Source organism: Actinia tenebrosa, unplaced genomic scaffold (assembly GCF_029948245.1).
Source record: "Actinia tenebrosa isolate PJP-AT-01 unplaced genomic scaffold, QUT_ActTen_1.0 PGA_scaffold10__47_contigs__length_13832649, whole genome shotgun sequence".
NCBI lineage: Eukaryota > Metazoa > Cnidaria > Anthozoa > Actiniaria > Actiniidae > Actinia > Actinia tenebrosa.
Window position 1 is genome coordinate 5,642,367 of NW_028292570.1, and position 9,903 is coordinate 5,652,269.

At 37.2% G+C, this 9,903-nt stretch overlaps 1 long non-coding RNA gene across 1 annotated transcript; it reads left to right on the plus strand.

The window, feature by feature from the left end:
• The first annotated feature begins 375 nt into the window (after window positions 1-375).
• Window positions 376-9,058, plus strand: LOC116303186 (uncharacterized). Its single transcript, XR_016119140.1, has 3 exons — window positions 376-471; window positions 1,607-1,663; window positions 6,128-9,058. It is a non-coding gene; the product is annotated as an uncharacterized LOC116303186 (long non-coding RNA).
• Window positions 9,059-9,903: the final 845 nt, after the last annotated feature.

Consider the following 9,903-nt stretch of genomic DNA (forward strand, 5'->3'; position numbering starts at 1 on the left):
GTCTCCAGTCCATCTCTTTTCCCTTTGCACCACAGGAAGCCCATTTTACCAAAATCCCATCTCCTATCCGATCCGAAGTGAGCGATTAGCCTGCGGACGAGGCTACTAAACAATGTATCTGTTCTGTCTTTTGAAAAAAAAATTCCTGTAAAATTAAAAAAAAAATGAACAGACTATATAACGACTATAAACGTTTTCAGATATAATCTTTTTGGAAATTTAGGAAATTGTGTAAAAAGAACTTCTTTCAAGAAAATAAAATAAAAATCATTTTCACTCATTTTCACAGTACGTTTTATTTTGGGAACCGGAACCGGAAGTCTGCTTCACGTACGCATGCGCAGATGACGTGCTATCCCAGCAGCCTTAGCGAGCCTGAGCCTCACCTTGAAAGCATCATTGAACTTGATATGTTTACAACAAGGAAGAAGGTTGGGCTGTCGCAAAGTCCGAATAATCTCCAATTTCAAGGTAGGAAAAGCTTTATATTTAAAAAATATTTTAAGATAATGTATCTATGATAAATGTTTTATAAAACTTAGCTTTGTTTAAGGTTTTATTCCGTGAATCTTTCTGGCAAATCTTGAGTTGTTGTTTTGGATTTCGTAACCGGAAAAATCCAAAAGTTCAGTCGCAAGAAAGCAAAAGTTACAACCTAGTAAAGCTTAACTTCAGTCTTTTACTTCATAAACAGAATATTTGCTTCATGAAGAGAATTGCTTATTTTGAGTTAGGAATGAAGGGATTTTTTTGAACGAAATTTCTGCTGAGATACTCGCGTTTTGCGAGAGACGCTTTCAAAATGGCGTCGGTTGTGTGTCCTCCATTGTGCTTTCTTCTCGGGTCTTTTTTCCACGACCTCAGCGCCCAATTAGGCAAGTTTAAAATAAAGTTCCTAAAAAGAGGTTCGATGTATTATTTATTTACATTTATAACGACCTATGGCTGCTACAGGGTGCTTGTACAGTTGAACCAACTCGTGCGTTTTTATCGATGCTCGAAGCCAGATTGAGTTCATTATTCGAAGTTTGATTTACCTCTTGATCGTTGACATTTCAATCCCGGTCGTCAACCTCAGGACATCAAAATGTTTATTTGTGAAAAAATATTTTGAACAAAACATCACACCAAATAATTTACTTCAAAATCGTGGCTACAATTCTCGAAGTATTTTAGCTTTGTACAACAATCCGTGATGAACAAAACAAACTTTTAATCCGAGCAGCGTTTGTTTCATTACTGCAAGCTTCGTAGCAAGATGGAAATAATTTCTTTGTTTCTTAACAGAAATATGTTACTGAACATATAGTACACATTTTATTATTATCTCTTAGTATAGTTCTTTACAGCTATTTTCATAAACATGCGACATCGGTGCTCTGAATTGCACGCTGAACTTTTGTTTTTCGCTGACGCCAGTCAAAAATATGAAAGGTTGGATTGATGACAGCGGAAAAACAAATTTCAGCATGCAACTCTGAGCACCGAGGTCGCATGTTCATGAAAATAGCTGTAACTGTTTTAAGAGAACATGATTAAAGATTAAAGTGTTGTTCCTCACTCTTGGAGATATGTTAATTTTATTAACATGTTTTTGAATTTATAGGCATATGATGGCATGAAGTTTTAGTCAAGTAAAGGCTAGAAACATAAACAGAATGAAGTAAGTAGCTTACATATATTACATTATGCTTTATGTGACAATGACAATTTATGAAATACCTTGAAATATACTTGAACATTAAAATTTATGATAAAGATGAAATCATTTTATTAATCATTGACTAATTACATGGTAAATAAGTATTGTGAATATATGATGGAAAAAAATAATAATTAGATTATAAAAATAAAAAATAGATTATTTTGGTAAACTGTTCATGTTTTGATTCTGCTATTCAAAGCAGCATGTTCTGTAATCGAAGATCAGTTCTAAGGGATAAGCTAGTTGCGAGATTACAAATATATTGACATATCACTTAGTTTATAATTTTCCCATTGTCAAGATACCTCTAAGTCGTAATCTTTTCTGTGTTCTTAAACAGATGACTAAGTAATCAACACATTTGTCAAAAGAAAATGGTGAATTGCTGTAGCTCAAGAAAAAACGTTCAGGCGATACTCATGAATGTTCCTATTGTAGTTTTCATCTTTAACTATCACTTTCTTTCTTTTCTTGAGAGTTAGCGGGCAAAGGTCCGTGATGGTAGCCTTGTCAGCCATTGAAGGCTTCCAGTTCTCCATGGTCTTCTTCGATGGTTGGGTGTTGCCACACTGAAAATACTCGCAACTATCATTCGCTCTTTCCAAACACTTGAAGAAAGGGTGTCTAAAGGTTTGCTGCTTTACTGTGGGTGCACAAAAGAGCACAAAAATTCCGTTGGTCTTATATCTCCCTTTTCAGAACTCAGACCGACGTTTTTTTAATAGGTGCATACCTCATTACATTTAGAACTCCCATTTTCTAGATATAGTTAATAACTAAGCTTTCGCCAAGCTATTCCTGATAGAGAAGATTTTCCCCTCAACCCTCCTAATTTTCCTCTGCCACTGTACCCCAAAATTCAGCTGAGAAAAATAAATAAATTTCATCAAATTTCGTTATTTACCTTCTTACTCCACACAGAAGGCTTCCTACAATCTGCATTCTTTCTTGCAATGAAAAATTTAGCCATCTTTTGGCTAAAGTAAATGCAGCCATGGCCTGGAATACACTTGGTGCAGAACTCCTCATCCCTTATAATTATATACAAAGAGTTGTCTGTTTTCTTGTTGTTCAACATATTTACTCCGATGGCTCTATCCATGACTTTTCTTAACTTAACTTTCTTGACCTTAATGATAAGGATTTATTCTTGGGGATTTAAGAGGGTATTCCATAATTACTGGACTGTGGCCTCCGACTGTTAGCTTTAAGCAAAAGGTTCATTGATATTTTAAAAAATATGGACGGTCTAAACTTTTAGGACAGCAAGGAAATGTCTGATGTTTTGCATCTTCTTCATTAATTTCAACTGAGCAAATGAAGCATGTTCGTTTCTGATTTTCTTTACTAAAAATTAAAATAAATTTGTCTTACAAAAAAGTTATGGTCTGGAAAAGTGTTGTTTACAAATACGCATAAAGACATTGTGGCGAGCCTGTTCTGGACTAGTTCCACCACATGCAGTTTTCTATCTCTTCAATATAGATGAATGAAGATTATTACTTCACAGTTGCCTCTGAAGCAACATGGCCACAGAGTACAAAACATTGTGGAAAGCTCTCTCACCACCAATGTGAGAAATATTGCTGCCCTGAAATAAGAGCAAATATTGACAGTTTAGTAAATAAACTTCAACCTTACTGTTATAGGGATTGGGTTGAATACTAGCATGCTCTAATTGATGATTAAATGGTGTATGTTGCTTCATTCTTTAATTCCTGTATCATATTTCTATTGAAATCGTTCCAGTAGCTGACCAGTTCCAGTCCAGTACCAGCGAAGGAAAACATAAGTAATTATATAGGCAAATTAAAGTCACTCTATGTTTGGAAGTTAATGAAGAATATCAGTCCTTGGCCATCTTACCTAGTTGGGCAGGCCCTAAAGCCCACATAGTACATAGTGCATGTAGTAGCCTTCATCATTCATTTCTTCACAACTTTCCTTTCTAATCAATCCGTTGTGCGTCCTTTCCTCATCTGCATGGTTCGCCGTTACTACACGTTTATCCCATATAATGACATTCACCTACTTGTCTGTTTTCTTGTTGTTCAACATATTTACTCCGATGGGTCTATCCATGACCTTTCTTAACTTAACTTTCTTGACCTTAATGATAAGGATTTATTATTGGGGATTTACGAGGGTATTCCATTGTTACTGGATTGTGGCCTCCGACTGTTAGCTTTAAGTAAAAGGTTTATTGATTTAAAAAAAATATTGATGGTCTAAACGTTTAGGATAGCAAGGAAATCTCTGATGTTTTGCATCTTCTTCATTAATTTCAACTGAGCAAATGAAGCATGTTCGTTTATGATTCTGTTTATTGCAAATTAAAATAAATTTGTCTTACGAAAAAGTTATGGTTTGGAAAAGTGTTGTTTACAAATACGGATAAAGATAAATGTACACTGCAAACAGTAAGTGTAAGTTTCTAATACTTCATCATTAACTACATTGATTTTTTGGCACATAATGCACGTTCTTACTTTCTGAGAGAAAAAAAAGAATTAAGAAAGTTCTTTGGTAAAGAAGAAATTAGAAAGAACTAATTATTTTTCAAGTAACGCTCAGTCATTTTGGCCATTTTCTCTTTAGCTAATCTCTTGTAGTCACGTTTCGCCTCTCCAAGGTGTCCAGCACCTCTTGAGTGCAGTTGGCGGCCCCTGTCGCCACTGTGAGATTGGTAGCTGTATAAGAGATTTGAATGTACTGACGGAAGTTCCAGGTCAGAGTGTAGTTCTTCGTCCTCACTACTACCTTCATTAGAACTTTCACTTCCACTATCACTTTGTTGTCCATCATTTTGATGAGATGGAATATAATCATCATCTTAATCCTCAGGAGGCACATCCTCTTGTTTATCCTTACTATCAATCCAATCCAAATCAGAACTCAGGTCATAAACATATGTAAACCTATTTGCGAAAACTGGGCTTAAGGAAATTTGCCTTGTCCTTGGCTATTGAAAGCAGCATTTTCTGTAATCAAAGATCAGTTCTAAGGGATATACTAGTCGTGAGATTACAAATATATTTACATATCATTTAGTGTAGAATTGTGTTAATTAAGAAACTAATAACAAACCAATTAATCTACCCGACAAGTCTTGACTATTTACTAACACAAAAGTCATTTTGAGCTTTGGCAAAGGTCGACTCGGCTTCAGGTGGCTTCTGCCTCTAAAGATTTAACGGCTTTGTAAAGTACAGTTTAAGCTCTTTAAGAAATTCTTTCATGGTGGTGGGGAGGTGTTTAAAGTCTACAGTATACGTCTTACAGTATACGTATACAGTCAATTCAAAAGACGTTGTCGTCGACCAGCTCAAGCCTACGCGACTGGACCGAAAGGAATATGGGTAAGAATCACTGAAGCGGCTTAAATATTCGTTCTGAATAAATTGTTCTCGCTAGTAATAAGATAATAATGGCGAGAAACAATCCATCAAATGCATGTCTTTGGGTTTAAGGAAACAAAAAAAAAGTACTTATGATTCAGTTCACAATTTCGAATATATGAAGGCATTTAAAAAACGTCTCCTACAACACTTCCCGCTCGCCTACGAAGGTTCGTGCTGTAAACCAGGCATAACTAGTCAGATAAAATTATGGAGTCAACTTGGCTTCAATGATTACTACCCAGAGTTCCTTTCGGTCCAGTCGCGTAGGCTTGAGTTGGTCGACGACAACATTTTTTGAATTGACTATAGGTCAAGTGGCTTGCTTGGGAAGGGCTTTAGAGATTACGGTCTTATCCATCAGGAGTATTGAGTAGGGCAGTTTTTGTGGTTGTCTGTATGGTGGGATGTTCTTGTGGCAACAGTTGGGGGCTACTGGATGGTAATAGTACTTGAAGAAGAACTTTATTTGTACCCATTATAACATTTTCTATTTGATACATTATTTATGTTAAACAAATTGAGGGGTACCAACTTCCAAAAATAACTAGAAAGCTAAAAATGCTTGGAAGTCTTGGAAGTGCTTAGTACTTGAGAGACGAAGGTCTTGTCCATCAGTGAATTGCCAAAAGTACAAATAAAGATATATTTAGATTAATAAATACATTTTATTAATCAAAAAACATTGCAGCCGAAAGAGGCTGAATTATGTCATGATAACAAAAAAATAGACTAAATAACAATAATATTAAGATGAAAACGAGTAAAATACCGCCTGATGATTTTTTTAAATGGGTTTCTTGAATATGCTGGTTATGTTTGATGCTGGCAAGAAAGGGAGAGCCATTACCTTTCTTACAAACTGGAATGAACCATTGTCTTCTCCGTACTGATTCTGAAGACCCAATTCTTGAACCTGCAATGAGAAATAAATAAAGAAAAAAATGGATGTATGAATGAGTGATGAAATAAGTAAATAAAAAAAGGGGGGAATTAGTTTAATGTTCTTCTCTTCGTCTTGCAGGATCTGTTGGTATTGGGGCACCTGCCCAAGAACGTTGGTTCCCACTAGGCCAGGTACCCTCCCCTGCATTACTGTAGTGGCTGACGTGTCCTACGTGATGAAGATGCCACACCCAGGGACCATCACTCAACCGATCTCCACTGTAGCGACAATATAACCAATGTCAGGGATCTCCAAACCATTAGCTCCTCGCAGCTGTAGCACTTGTGTTCTGGGGCTCAGATCTCCAAGGGCTGGCTGTAGCTTCTCCCTGAAGAACCACTCGGTGACAAGGGTAACCATGGAGCCCGTATCCACTAAGCTTTTCACTGGTACTCCACCAATCCTTGCCACCACTGTGGGGCTTGTTCCGACAAATTTTTCATTCTGAAAGAGAGAATTAGAGCCACTACAGTTCCCCTGGAGAGCTGGAGTTTGACTCCTTCTGTAGTGCTGCTGGTGTCTTGTCTTTAGGGGGCTTGGGGCAGTTTGGCCGGAAATGTCCCAGCTCCTGACAGTTATAACATCTCCTTGGACCATGTGGGGGACCTCGTGCTGGTGTTGGGCTTGCAAACTTCATCGTTAGTTGAGCTAGCAGCTTCTGCTGCTCATCCAGCAATTTTTGTTGCTGCATGAGCCTCTCCACCAGGGCCTTCTGTCCTGCTGTGAGCTCTTGGATAGCATCTACTTGATGGCTCTCCATGCACACTTCTCTGGTCGCTGCATGGCGATGCGCTCGATCCGTGTCTTCTGAACTACAATGGGCCTCTTGTCTCACCTCGTAGAAGGTCTTCTCTGGATGCTCCCTGCAACAGGTTGTCGAGCAAGTTCTCAACGAATGTATCACACAGGTGCTGGTCGTTGTTTTCTAGGGCTCCTACATGTACTCTGGTTATGTGCTCTGCCATCGACATCAGGGCATGGGCAAATCCTGGATGGGCTCCCGGTCTCCTTGTTTTCTTGCAAAAAACCTCTGGAGAAGCTGGGTCTTTTGTGAGCTTCTCCCAAAAGACATCTCTCAGTATCCTGAAGAAGCTGTCCGGGTCTGTCCAGTTATGCACTGGCCTTAGTCGTACTTCATCTCATGCCGCACCTTCCAAACTGTGATACAGGAAGTCCACTGCATCTTGACCTGTTAACTTCTGGGCAGCCACTGATCTCTGTGCATCTGCGATCCAGTCTTCAAGCACCTTGTCTCTACCACCAGCATACTTTCTTAGCTTCTTCTCCCTCGGGACAGTCACTTTCACCACTGGTGCAGGAACAGGTTGGGCAGGGGCTCCCCCTTCAGCTCCAGCAGCCTGTATCTTATTCAACTCTGTCAAAAGGTCTGCACTCTCTCTGGCTTTGGTAGCAGCTGTCCGAACCATCTCGACTGTTTCTTTTTGCAGATCAACTGTTGCCACTATCTCATTCCAGTCCAGCTACAGGTTCTGGGCGGCAAGATCTTCTTTGCAAGAAGGGTTTTTAACATAATAGTATTGAAAGCAGTATAATAATCTACCTGCTTAAATCAAAAATTCTACAATACATTCATGATGTGCGTAGCAGTTGCAACAGTTTATTATACTACATTCGTAGGGTTTTGAATATTAAAGTTACGCTTGTCGCAATAGCAACAAAGTTCAGGTAATGGCGGAGGTTCAGGTATGTGACTCAGCAGCTGTTCGAGAAGGGTCACATCCTCTTCCAGAGTGGTTTCTTCTAGGTCTTTGTCTGTTTTTTCATCATCTCCACCAGTACTTGTTTCTGTAGATGCCCTGCTATTTTTTTTTTACTTCTTAGCTCTGGGTGCTGACTATAAAAAACTTTTGATATGGTGGTCAGGCACAATAAATCCAGCAAAATGGTTATCTTCACCATAAAGATGTTTTGTTAAACCATCATGTGGTATTTTAAAAATGGGATATATGTTATCTTCCTCCACGATCTGTAAACAGGCAGCGCAGGTTTTGTAATTTTCTTTCCATTCCCAGAAGCAAGGATATAAGTGAAGCATTCTTTCACAGCAAAAATTACGGTAGAGAATTTCCCCAGCAAAATTTAAGCATTTTGAACAGTGGTGTGATACGATGAAATTTGTAGTCTTTTCCAACAGCAGCTACTGCGCAGGTCGTTTTAACATACTACTCATAAGAAAAAGCATAGTCAGAACACGCCGAAAACGACAAAATGATGTTGATAATCATTTCAATTTCTCCTTGCTGTACACCAGGTATCAATGCACTTCAATTTACAGTCATTTAAATACTATGTATTCATTTATCAGTTCCTACCAGCATGTATTGGCAAACAAAGGTACAACTAAATTGGATGCACCTGAAGTCTCCAGCGTCGATGGGATGGCTGAATTAGGCACCAAAGTTAAAACAAATTAATGTTTTGTGACTTTCCAACTTAAGAATTTGAATTCTTATCTTTTTGATGGTCGTTCTTTTTCTTGGGTCAACTCGGCCATTGAAGTACTATTAATATTATTTTTGTATGCGGGCTTTTCTTCTTCTGTTAGTTTTGACCACTCTTTGAAAGCAAGGAAAAACAGCTTGAAGCTGGTCCATCAACATCTCAGCTGGTCATGAGATGTTAATGCCTATGTGCATTGCTTCTCCGCCCATCTTTATTTCCTCCCAGGAAGAACCCCTTGAAGCAAAGGCAAGTTTTTTTCTATGGGTTTTTTTGAACTACAATATAAAAAATTCATATTTCTACTGTTCCAAAAGACCCAACAAGGCAGAAAAAATATTTTAAAAGTGATAAAAATACTAAAAAGAAAAAAAAAAACTTAAAGAGCTAAAGATATTTGGTGTGCAGCCATTGAGGGGCAAGTTGTGGTGAACATCTATCATTTAACTCAAAAAAAATACGAATCAAAAAACAAGGCTTCAATAAGGTTGTATTATGCAATTATAAAGTATTATAAAGTACATGAACAAATTAAAGCCTACCTGTTTATTATGGTTTCATTCTGTATTTTATACATGAATAACATCATGTGGTGAACATCTATCATTTAACTCAAAAATAACACGAATCCAAAAACAAGGCTTCAATAAGATTGTATTATGCAGTTATAAAGTATTATGAAGTACGTGAACAAGTTATTGCCTACCTGTTTATTATGGTTTCATTCTGTATTTTATACATGAATAACATCATGTGGTGAACATCTATCATTTAACTCAAAAATAACACGAATCCAAAAACAAGGCTTCAATAAGATTGTATTATGCAGTTATAAAGTATTATGAAGTACGTGAACAAATTATTGCCTACCTGTTTATTATGGTTTCATTCTGTATTTTATACATGAATAACATCATGTGGTGAACATCTATCATTTAACTCAAAAATAACACGAATCCAAAAACAAGGCCTATAAGATTGTATTATGCGGTTATAAAGTATTATGAAGTACGTGAACAAATTATTGCCTACCTGTTTATTATGGTTTCTTTCTGTATTTTATACATGAATAACTTTTATTCATATAAATATTGGATTTTTCTAAGATTAGTTATGAGAGCACTCTATGGTATTCAATTCATAAGTTATTTAAAAAATAAGTACTAGTTTTATACTTACAACTTTGAGGGCTGAGATTCCTTGAATTGGCCATCAGTATACTGGTGTACACCCTAACGACAAGATCGTAAGATTTTGATTGATCACAAGAATTCCAAGTTAAAGATTTCCACCGTTCCTTGTCTGGTAACGAAAGAATGCAATGAGAAAACCAAGACATCGCAAAAAAAGGCTCTTTTTTTAAGGCCATATTATAACTGTTTTATTGGAAAACC